The sequence below is a fragment of the Sinocyclocheilus rhinocerous genome, unplaced genomic scaffold (genome assembly GCF_001515625.1).
Source record: "Sinocyclocheilus rhinocerous isolate Xijiao unplaced genomic scaffold, SAMN03320098_v1.1 scaffold1605, whole genome shotgun sequence".
Taxonomy (NCBI): domain Eukaryota; kingdom Metazoa; phylum Chordata; class Actinopteri; order Cypriniformes; family Cyprinidae; genus Sinocyclocheilus; species Sinocyclocheilus rhinocerous.
The window spans coordinates 67,427-80,104 of record NW_015627373.1 but is presented as its reverse complement, the minus strand read 5'-3'; the positions used below and the strand labels follow the sequence as shown (position 1 = coordinate 80,104).

The following is a 12,678-nucleotide window of genomic DNA, read 5'->3' as shown; positions in this document are numbered from 1 at the left end:
TTTTATTTTAATGAATTTAAAATAAATTGATTTCAACCAAAAAAATAAAACTATTATATAATCAAACAAATACTTAGTAAATGCTTAATAGTTACTAGTTAAGTTACTAGTTAATATATTATTAATCACTTATAAATCTTTGAAATGTCAACATTGTACTATTATCTTACAGCGTTAAAAATACTCCGTGTGTGTCAGAGAAGACATCGGTCTACACCCTCACCAGTCAGCCCTTACATTGCAGTACACACTACAAAGTATTCAAAACCTGTTGTGTAAACGCATTAATACATCATTTACAACACTTTCTGCATCCCCTAATCTAAAGTGTAAACTACTCATCAGTTGTACACACTGGGGTGAAAGATCTACGAATGTTGAGTAAAACATTTACAACTGATGAGTAGTTTACACTTTAGATTAGGGGATGCAGAAAACTTTGTAAATGATGTATTAATGCGTTTACACAACAGGTTTTGAATCATATTACTTAATAATCATTTGGGAACGTATAGTCATGTTTTGTAAATAATTAGTTAATCATCATCTAATCACTTGTAAATGATTTATAACTCAATCTACAAAACATAAATAAAAATATTAACAAATCACTTATTAATCATTTATGAACACATAGGTATGTTTTGTAAATGATTAGTTCATCATTAACTAATCACTTATAAATGCCTTACAACTGAACGTTATTATAAAGTGTTACCCAGTTTTTTTCTGTCAGATTAAAACTGTATATCCATGTACGCTACAGTACAAACATTCTGTCTCCATTTAGTCAATGTACACACAAAAACATTTCATTAAATTTTTATGTATTACCATGAAACTGCTGTGGTAGAACCGCTTATATAATATTATATCCAATATTTCAACTTAAAAGAATACCAAAGAAAGGCGTGTTCAGTTGGCTCAAACTCATACAAAATGAAGGCAGAAGTTCATCCATCTAGAAAAGTAGTCCTCCACCTCCAAGACGATTTAGATAACTTCACAGATCACATAATAACAGGTTCTTACTGAATAATTCATGTAAGTGCTTTAACAAAAATTCAAGCTTCACATTTATGCTAAGCATTTGCTCCGTTTACTTCCATGTTAAGTGTGTCACTGCAAATTTTGCTGAGAGAAAATCATTTTTAGTCCAAAAGCTGTCATTTGAGTTTGTATTTGAACCATGGACATTCCTTTAAAGGAATATTCTGGGTTCAGTACGAGTAAAGTTCAGTCAACAGCATTTGGAATAGTTCACCTAAAAATGTTATGACCACAGGCCATAAAAGAAGAGTTTGTTTCTTCATCAGAACAGATTTGGAGAAATTTAACATTACATCACATGCTCACCAATGGATCATCTGTAGTGAATGGGTGCCGTCAGAATGAGAGTCCAAACAGCTGATAAAAACATCACAATAATCCACAAGTAATCCATATGACTCCAGTTCATCAATTAATGTCTTGTGAAGGGAAAAGCTGTATGTTTGTAAGAAACAAATCCATCAAGGCATTCTGGCATCTGAATCAGGAGAGAAATATGCACAGATCAAGCACCATTTACAAGCAAAAACCATTTTAAGCAAATATGTTGGTGGCTTTTGATGTGGGAGGACCGATGTTTATATCCAATATTTCAACTTAAAAGAATACCAAAGAAAGGCGTGTTCAGTTGGCTCAAACTCATACAAAATGAAGGCAGAAGTTCATCCATCTAGAAAAGTAGTCCTCCACCTCCAAGACGATTTAGATAACTTCACAGATCAAATAATAACAGGTTCTTACTGAATAATTCATGTAAGTGCTTTAACAAAAATTCAAGCTTCACATTTATGCTAAGCATTTGCTCTGTTTACTTCCATGTTAAGTGTGTCACTGCAAATTTTGCTGAGAGAAAATCATTTTTAGTCCAAAAGCTGTCATTTGAGTTTGTATTTGAACCATGGACATTCCTTTAAAGGAATATTCTGGGTTCAGTACGAGTAAAGTTCAGTCAACAGCATTTGGAATAGTTCACCTAAAAATGTTATGACCACAGGCCATAAAAGAAGAGTTTGTTTCTTCATCAGAACAGATTTGGAGAAATTTAACATTACATCACATGCTCACCAATGGATCATCTGTAGTGAATGGGTGCCGTCAGAATGAGAGTCCAAACAGCTGGAAACTGCTGTGGTAGAACCGCTTATATAATATTATATCCAATATTTCAACTTAAAAGAATACCAAAGAAAGGCGTGTTCAGTTGGCTCAAACTCATACAAAATGAAGGCAGAAGTTCATCCATCTAGAAAAGTAGTCCTCCACCTCCAAGACGATTTAGATAACTTCACAGATCACATAATAACAGGTTCTTACTGAATAATTCATGTAAGTGCTTTAACAAAAATTCAAGCTTCACATTTATGCAAAGAATTTGCTCTGTTTACTTCCATGTTAAGTGTGTCACTGCAAATTTTGCTGAGAGAAAATCATTTTTAGTCCAAAAGCTGTCATTTGAGTTTGTATTTGAACCATGGACATTCCTTTAAAGGAATATTCTGGGTTCAGTACGAGTAAAGTTCAGTCAACAGCATTTGGAATAGTTCACCTAAAAATGTTATGACCACAGGCCATAAAAGAAGAGTTTGTTTCTTCATCAGAACAGATTTGGAGAAATTTAACATTACATCACATGCTCACCAATGGATCATCTGTAGTGAATGGGTGCCGTCAGAATGAGAGTCCAAACAGCTGATAAAAACATCACAATAATCCACAAGTAATCCATATGACTCCAGTTCATCAATTAATGTCTTGTGAAGGGAAAAGCTGTATGTTTGTAAGAAACAAATCCATCAAGGCATTCTGGCATCTGAATCAGGAGAGAAATATGCACAGATCAAGCACCATTTACAAGCAAAAACCATTTTAAGCAAATATGTTGGTGGCTTTTGATGTGGGAGGACCGATGTTTCTTTGTTTGTTTGCTTGTTTGTTGTAGATTATCTACCAGCCCTAATTTATGGTATCTTATTTTTTTCTCATAATTTTGAGTTTACTTCTTGCAATTTTTACTTTTTTCTTGGAATTGGGAGGTTACATCTTGCAATTACCTTTTTTTAAATAATTTTCTTCCAGGCAGAAATAAGCTTCCAAATTTACTAGCTTAACCAAGTCTACCAGCACTCTTAAAAATAAAGGTTCCGAAAGGGTGTTTTTGCAGTGATGCCATGGAAGAACCATTTTTGGTTCCTGTCAGTGAACAGTTCCTAAAAGAACCATTTTGGAGAACAAATCTAAAGAACCTTTTTTGACTTTAAAGAACCTTTTCTGCATTTGAAAGGTTCCATGGATGTTCAAGGTTCTTCATAAAACCATTGATGCCAATAAAGAACCTTTATTTTTAAGAGTGAGGGTGAACCACTGGCTCGTATTCCAGATATATACCATAAATGACCAACTGGAAACCATGTAAAACCAGCAGCCACTTCAGGCTGGTTTCAGCTGTGATAGTCTGTGTTTCAGGGAATATCGGTCGATGCCGGACAATACTGTTGATGGGCATCAAGGCATTAACATGTTCTGACTAAAACGCTTGAACCGGTGGTGAAAAAAAGGAGCTTTTCCAGAGCTGTTGAAAGAGTGTCAAATCTAAACGCCTTGCGCCGAATGTGTCATTTTGCACATTTGTGTTGGTGTTTCGGACGTGCCTGAGTCCGTCCCTGTCATTAGTGATGCAGGTCTGACTGTATTTCATCTAAATCAGAGCTGAGAGTGAATCAGGCGGTACGGCGTGAATTTAAAACAGCTCTTTAAAATGACACTATAATGAGTCGTTCTGACAAGAAACACACAGTTATTATAGAAAATTGTGTGTGTGTGTGTGTGTGTGGATTGAAGAGCCTTGCACAAACTAAATCAATATCTGGATCTATATTTTATATGGACCCTGTCAGAGTTTATCTGCAGCCATCATTAGAACAGAATACAATATAAAAGAATAGATCTTTAAAGCTGAATGCCTTTTGGATACAGCTATGCACTGTATAAATGTACTACATTGTGCATTATTTAATAGACAATGTACAAGATACAAAACCATACAATAGACCTAATTCATGAGCAAATTGGTGTGCAAATTGTTTGTGAACCCATTCTATCTTATGATAAAATGATTCCTATTTAAAATGATTCCTATTTAAAATACTTTAGGAATGATTTGCACAGAAATATGGTTTATGAATGAGAATCATTGTGTAATATATAATACAGTGCAGATAGTTTGTAAATACTTTTTCAGTCAGACTGATAGTTTTGGAATGTGTTTAATATGTTATTTCTTTTATATGGCATGTAAACAAAAGACTAACCCATTAAAATGTTCCCTAATGTTTAATAAATCCACTTGACCATATTTAAAGGGACAGCTCAGTTATTTTCTATTATTTATATGCCATTCTATTCTATTCTATATATACAGTGTAGATAGATAGATAGATAGATAGTTAGTTAAAGTTAAAGGTAACAGTTTAATTCAATTGATTGGACATCCTTTTTATTATTACTAAAATTACTGGCACAAACCGATCGTTTCGTGTCTTAGGACATCAATGTGTCATCACGAGCCGCCGGGTTTAATTTGGATTTGTCTGTGCCTGTTTTTTTTACTCATAGATTTTGTTACCATCGCCATGCATTTGTGGGAGGGGGGGGGGCTAATTTAATAGTGCCCTATATGTGGCACAAATTAAGCAAGTTTTGGGTGAAAAAATTAAGTACAAGCAATAATAATAGTGATTGTTTGCCTAATCATAGCTCACACAGATATAGTCAAATAGTGCCCATGCATTATACGACTGATAGACTGCAACAGTTAAAGTTAAAAATCATCAAATGTGTTCTACTGAAGAAACAAAGTCACCTACATCTTGGATGCCCTGAGGGTAAGCAGATAAACATCAAATTTTCATTTTTGGATGAACTATCCCTTTAACTACCGAGTTACTTTACAATGCCTTATCCTGGGTGAACGTGTTCAGTGTGTTCACATCCAGCTAATTCTGACAACTTAACATGCTAGCATTGTTTTGAAACACGGTAGGTAGCTGGTTTCTATTTAGAAATTAGCCACTGTGTTAAAAAAAAAACAGCAAGAACTGGTAGCTGGACAAGCTAATTACCAGCTAGCATGTTCCAGAACATCTACCTGGATTTTCCAGCAGGGAAAAAACTGACAGCAGGGACTGAAAATGACTCAGTCAGGTTATGTACTGAAGTTACATAACACATACATACAGAAAGAATGACGTCTGTTGAAGCATATTCTGAAAAACAGCAGCAGTGTAAAAGGACACGAGCGATCACCTCGTTTTAGGTTCTGCATTAAAGTAACACCTGTCTGTGAAAACATATGCGCTCCTTCCTTTTTAGCTAAATAAATTTCTCTCGCACTGCGAATACATGAAAAGGGAGACGCTTTGGGGAACAGTGAATGAGTCATGAGATAGACTGAAGCGAGAAACCCACACACTCAGAAACACACACACACAAAGATGCTATAGGACGGTTTCCTAGTGCGTATTATGTATTATACAACATTATTCATCATTTTGTGTCTTTTGAGGTCATATCAGATCAGTTTGTGTGTAACGATGAGAAAAAAAAACCTAAAATATCTGGTCATTACAATCATTGTAAAGATTTCTGAAGGATCAGGTGACACTGAAGACTGGAGTAATGATGCTTAAAATTCAGCTTTGCATCACAGGAATAAATTAGATTGTATATCCAAACAGACCATTTTAAATTGTTATATTTCACAATTTTACTGTATTTTTGATCATAGTTAAACCCTAGGCTTTAACACATTTGCTTTCCTTTCTTCACGTTAAACAAATTGCCCAAAAAAATTGTCGTGAAAACTGCATGACTGCTGATCGAGGGGTCTGAAGAGGTCAAGTGGAGTCAGTCGGGGGTCTCTGTATGCTCCAGTTAAAGAGGGAAACCTGCTGGTCATGTGCATGTGAATTTGCCCATGATGCATCAGACTGACAGCACTTATCTCTTAATGTCTCTGTTCGGCAGATGCAATGCAAACAATCAATTTCCCAGCGTGCATTTCTGCATCACATCTCCAGCATGCAGAGTGTGATTACCGGTTCAAAACGCAATTTCATCCCTGTATAGACTTGATCAGTTGTAATTTGAGGTTTCTGTAGCTATTGGCTCTCTCTCTGTGAATCTAAAAGACATTTTCTCCAACAAATTGAAACAATTTCACAAAAGTTTGAGAATAAAATCATAGCTAAGACAAGGTATGTCTGAGACAATGTAAAAGGCACAGTTCACCCATAAATTAAAATGTTGTAATCATTTACATTTTGGAGCCTGACAGCCTCTGAACTAGCTTTGTTATATGGATCACTCAAGCAGGCCTCCGCTCACTCTAGCCCGCCTTGTGTGACGCTGTGTGTTTCGTTGTGAAAGTGAAACTACTTTGTTGGATGCAACAAATGCCTCGTTTATAATGGGTTTTCATGTTTTTGTCTCGTCGCTCCGGCCTGGGCACGGTATCACAATATGTTAAGGGGCGTAACATTTCCGTCACACGCTTGAGGTATTCGGCCAATCATAACGCACTGGATAGCTGGTCAATCACAGCACACCTCGCTTTTTAGACCGATGAGCTTTGTAAAAATCGACGCATTTCAGAAAGGCGGGGCATAGAGGAGAAACAATAATGTACAGTATGTGTAAAATAATGTGTTTTTTGAACCTTAAACCGCATAAACACATTTCATTACACCAAATACACAAAGTAATGTTCTTTTTAGCAACATCATATGACCCCTTTAATCCAAATCTATGACATTCCGCGCTATACTGTAAATTTAGTTTTTATGACTGGATTTTTGTTTTCCGCATCATAGAAATCATAGAGCCCTATACAGAATTAACAATACCTCGAATTATAAGTGAAAAGTGTGCTATTTCATTTTTAATGACTTTTAAAAAATGTAAAAATTGACTTTTGTGAATCAGAGTTTCACGTCATTAGCTTAGCGACATGTTAACGTCAAACTCTAGTGGAATCAGCTATGAGTGTCCCTTTAAGTCAAGTCAGTTCACTTAATGGCCAGAAAGGGATCGTTAATGGAGTTTCTGGCCATTAAGACCGTATCAGATCAATTACTTACGAGGCTCCATTTCTGTTAGGTTGCTGCACTAGAAGCTAGCTTGCTTCGTATATGATAGACAGTGAGGCTAGGGTTTGCAGTCTAGCCTATGTTTGTGTGTACATCCTGCTTTTAAAACCCTCATCTCACACTCAGCAAGAAAACCTGCCCTGTGTGATTGATTCCTCAGCGCTCAGACATCTTGTGTGTTGGACCTCGTTATTCCAGATTCCAGCTGCCATTGTGGACTCGTGTTGATGCTTCTTTTCCTGCAGCTTCAGGGTCAATGTGTCTCCCTCCCCTCAGAGAGAGAAAAACAGAGAGTGACAGAGCGGAGAGAGTGGAAACCGGAGACGTTTGAGCTCTGAGGAGCTGTTAGGGCTGTAGGATGGAGCTAGTTTTTCTGGGAGGAGATGTTTTAGAAGGTCAGCGGCAGATCTGAAGCTCTGAATAGAAACCTAGTGTACTGTTTGCACTCCCTGAGCCAGTTACTTTCCAGACGCAATAATAGCGGAGAGGCAAGTACAGGGTCTCTAATGAGGGAACACTCAGTCACAGCATTCAGCAGCAAGTGCAACAAATAAATGAGCGGATTCAGCCACGGACAATGAGAAATGGAGTGTGAGTGTGTGTGTCTTAGTTCTAGACGTGTTGTGATCTTGAACACTGCGTCCTGTGCACAAATGTTTTAAATGAACGATACGATCTCATTCCTGACACTTGCTTTGCATTGTAATGAAGGCGTTCTGTTGCAGCAGAGTGTTGTGACTGGTTTGTTGGTTGTTTTTACCTTCAAAGGCTGACTTTAAAGTGGAACCCAGAGGAACATTTTGTTGCACAGATGTTGCTCTTTTACTCCTCAGGAGACTTAAGGGGCGTTTACACCATTTTCAAATAAAAACAGAACTCCATTCGTGTGTTTTGGCTGTTATTTTACACAACAATGCCACCAACGGGTTTCAAATTTCAAGTTTTTGAAAACAATACCTTTATCGCCTCGATGTAAACTGCAAACCCTAGCCTCACTGTCTATCGTATACGAAGGAAGCTAGTTTCTGGGGCAGCAACCTAACAGAAATGGAGCCTCGTAAGTTGGCTGGTCCAGAAACTTTCCAAAAATTTCTGAAATTTTTCAAAAAAAAAACTGGAATGTTTCCAAAATTTACCAGAAATTTCCACTTCTTTGCAACCTTACTCTTCACATCCCGATAGCAATCACTGTGGTCTAAATGTATTTATATGTCTTTATATCGTCTGTGGAAGGCGTAGGACCATAAAATGCTTGTGTAATCATATCCCTCGGTTCAAGGGCTATGATAGGCTGTCCTACCTGCCTGTCAACGTATGTATTTGCATACCTCTGTGCACCCTGTTCATGCAGACATGCCAAGTAATCAGCGCGTTCCATTACGCTAGAATAAAAGGCATTATTGTAATATTTAGCGTTTTTTACTGTAATGTTTTCTCACTGGTGAATGAGACATGAGATAATCTGACAGCATTGCATTCAATCCTCCACCAGCACCGACTCTCATCGTGCCACTGGTTATCCTCCGGTCTGCCTGTGCGCGATCATGTGTTTTGGAGGAGGCAGCGGCTTTGGAGAGTGATTTGCAGGGAGTGTGGGATCTTATGATTTGAAAGGTAGCTTGCTATTGCTAGCCTCTCTGAAATCACCTACCCCACCTTTAAAAATCATAAAGAGAAATTAAAATCCACTCTAATGAGATAATTATTCATATATATTAGAAGTGCAATGCTTTAAAATTAATGGATGGCGACTCAGATCATTTCTAGAATTTGGAAATTAATGAGAAACATTTGAGTTCATTTTCAGATCTCTGATTTTTTTAATGCAGGCTTGGTATCTTGTCAAATCTGAGCACATTTTGAGACATTATTGATATTCATTTCTAGAATTTGGAAATTAATGAGAAACATTTGAGTTCATTTTCAGATCTCTGATTTTTTAATGCAGGCTTGGTATCTTGTCAAATCTGAGCACATTTTGAGACATTATTGATATTTTCAGAATTTCTTGAGGAGAAATGTGTGATATTACTTAGCAGTTTGTTTCTCCATTTATTTATACTTTCAATTGCGATATTAATGAGCTCTCATCTGATTTTTGTACCTTGAGGGATAATTTTTTTACTCATTAAAAAATGCAGAAATACTAATTAATGCATAATTGTAAGCAATTTTCATTTAATGAATTGGCAAACAATCTGTACTTGATGTTTTGGTGAACGGATTCAGGAGATTTAAGTCACTTGGAAGACTCAAAGTCTTCTACATAGTAGCAGCAGAGCTTCGTTAAGCCAATTAATCAGATTGATTTACAGATGAGCCGGAGTTGTGTTATTCTTGTCCAAGTGTGTGTTTAACTTTGTTTGTCCTGGTGTCTGTGTGCCGAACTGACCTACATGAAGCTGAGGTGAACTAAGTCCGCCTGTATGTGTGTTAGTGCGCCTTGCGCGTGTGTGTGTATACAGGATTAGCGAACAGGCTGATTCTGAACTAGATTAGACTCTTAGCGTGCTGTTCCTTTAGCAGTGACAGATATGAGGAGGATTCTGCTGCTCAGGTATTTAGCTGCCATCTTTTAGTGGGATTGTTGCCGCTGGGAAACAACGTCCTGCTCCAGACTGCAGTAATTCAGTCTTACTGTGATAGTTTCAGATGCATCATATATATATGATAGTAAATGATGCAACAGATGGAAATACGATCGATCACGTCAGAATAGACAAGATGCAACTTTGTCATGTTCATTAGGAACTCACTAGAGAGTCGGACTTGTAACCCGAAGGTCGCGGGTTCGAGTCTCAGGTCTGGCAGGGATTGTAGGTGGGGGGAGTGAATATCCAGCTCTCTCTCCACCCTCACTACCACGACTGGGTGAGACCCTTGAGCAAGGCACCGAACCCCCAACTGCTCCCCGGGCGCCGCAGCATTGGCTGCGTGTGTGTTCACGGTGTGTGTGTGTGCGTGTTTATTTTTCCTGATGACCAGACAGCAGTGATAGTTCTTTCATGTCAGATTCATATGAAGAGCATTTACATATGTTCTCAGGTTTTGGTAGCACACACTGTAGGCTGCTTAATTTGCTTTGAACAGAACCCAGCCTCCCCTCAACAGTGCTAACAGTTTAACACAGGGCCTCTGGGCCACATGCTGAATGCTTCCAGCCAAACTCAACCCTTCAGTGGCTTCATTATTGATCCTGATGAACAACTAGGGATCACTGCAGTTTATTCATTACAAATCAACAAATTACAAACAAAAATCAAAATTGGCCTCTCCTGAAATGTTTGTGAATCACTTCCTATACATATTCCTTTAGAACTGGAAATAGGCTTGTTGACTACCTGGGCCTCTGGGCCACATGCTGAATGCTTCCAGCCAAACTCAACCCTTCAGTGGCTTCATTATTGATCCTGATGAACAACTGGGGCTCACAGTTAGATCACTGCAGTTTATTCATTACAAATCAACAAATTACAAACAAAAATCCAAATTGGCCTCTCCTGAAATGTTTGTGAATCACTTCCTATACATATTCCTTTAGAACTGGAAATAGGCTTGTTGACTACCGGAATGTATGCAGATATTTATGCACACATTTGTAAGTTCCACATACTGTAAGTTCCTTATCCATATAAATATTTATTCACATAGTTGTGAATTATTTTGTGAAATAGAGTAGATTGCATATATGCCAATTAATCAGAGAATATTTTACTTTTAATTTGCACTGGGAATTTGCTAAAAAGATGTTTTCTGTTTTTAGCTTCTTGTAACAGGCTCATCTTAGAGATATATGTAATGTATTTTGTGTTTGTGTGGGTGGGTCGAGTTCTTCTGCATACCAATGACTCTATTTAATGGTCATTGTGTTTCAAGATTTGCGATTCCCAAAAGAACCATTTTAAGGCTCTCAAAAGCTCTACAAGTTCTTCGAACTATAAAATCCTTTGCTTGTGGGGGGTCTCTGATATCAGCATCACAATGCATAATATTTACCAGTCTTTCAGGGCAGAAGCAATCATCAATGGCGTCAGGCTTCCTAATGCAAGTTGTACATCTTTTTTATGATCATTTGACAGTGATGTTGTGTTACACGAACAGGAAATGAACATTCTCAATAGAAGTATTCCAGTGCTGTGTAGGTGGTTATGAAACCATAATCAGAGACACGACAGGTTGGAAGAGAATAGTGTGACAGCAAATAAAAAATAAAAAATAAAAAAACCTGAGATATGCAAGCTCTGTTCCAAAACCCAAGTGAGCTGCCTACCTAGACAGCATTTTAAGGCAATTTATATGTGCTATCTATGCAAAAACTTTTATGAATTATTAAAAATCTTTCTTAGATGCATTTTAGCTATATTCTATATGTATCATTGACAGATAAGGAAATCCCAGAATGCACTGCAAGAAACTCTGTGAAAAACTCCAAAGATGGTCGATCAGTAAAGAGATACCAAAGAAATAGCTAAAATTGGCTGTTTTACACTATTTTTGTGTGTTCTATGTTTGTTATCCACCTTATTTTTCCCGTAAGAGCGGGCATGGCCGTTTGTAATTTTTATGGGACTGGCTTCCGGTGTCATCCGCATCCAGCTTTTTTTTAGCTGAACAAAACAGCTCATTTTGCTGCTGGATTTTGTCTTACTCTTTTATTTTATGTATTATCTTGATTATGAACACACTGGTTTGTAGTGCAAACAGTTTTACCGTTTACTGCACGTTGTTATTCTTCTCATTATTTCCGTAAAGCGGCTAATTAACCAGAAGTATCACCCATAGGCTTACTTCTGCGTTGAGGAATAAGGTGGATAGTATGGCATCATTAGCTTAGCAACATGCTAACAGCAGTGCTTAATAACATGCTAGCATGTGAAGTTGCTGCCCGTGTAGCATTCAGAATAAGTCCCTTATGAGGTTCTATTCGGATGATGTCTATGTAGACAAGGTGGCTAACTAGGTTTTGGATCAGTTTCCACTTAAAGATGAATTTCCGAAGATTGTATAACAAGTCCGTTTTATCTTGTAGTTGTGTTTCTGCTGTTATTTTGAAGACTTTTATCATGGTCTAAGTGCATGGAAGACTCAACCAAACCAAAGCTAAGAAGCTAAACCTCACAATAAGGGCAGTTATGCATAAATAGTGTTTTTTCGCTGATTCAGGAAGCATTAGAATCTCTGTGTACAGATTTCAATGGTCAGCATGTCTTTTAGTAATTCATCAGAGAGCGAGAGTGTTTCAGATCGGTCTTAAACCAATTCCTCGTCTTTTGGTCTCTCTCACGGATGGCATATGCTAGCTATTTTATGCGTGCACCTGCTGACTTCCTGTGAAGTGGATTTCTCCTTGAAAATTGTGGATAAATTCACACATATGCCTCTGTGCCATCGTTTCATATGGATCCCAGACATGGAAGTGCGAACACTCTTAGGATTTGAGAGTGAAAAGGCGGGTTGGGACACAGAAACAGCCCTCTAACTCACT

General features: G+C 37.5%; 1 protein-coding gene across 8 annotated transcripts in view; it reads left to right on the top strand.

Moving 5' to 3' along the window:
* The window catches only part of lingo1a (leucine rich repeat and Ig domain containing 1a), an 81,992-nt gene that overhangs the window by 66,747 nt on the left and 2,567 nt on the right, over positions 1-12,678 (top strand). The gene's annotated exons all lie outside the window — the stretch shown is intronic.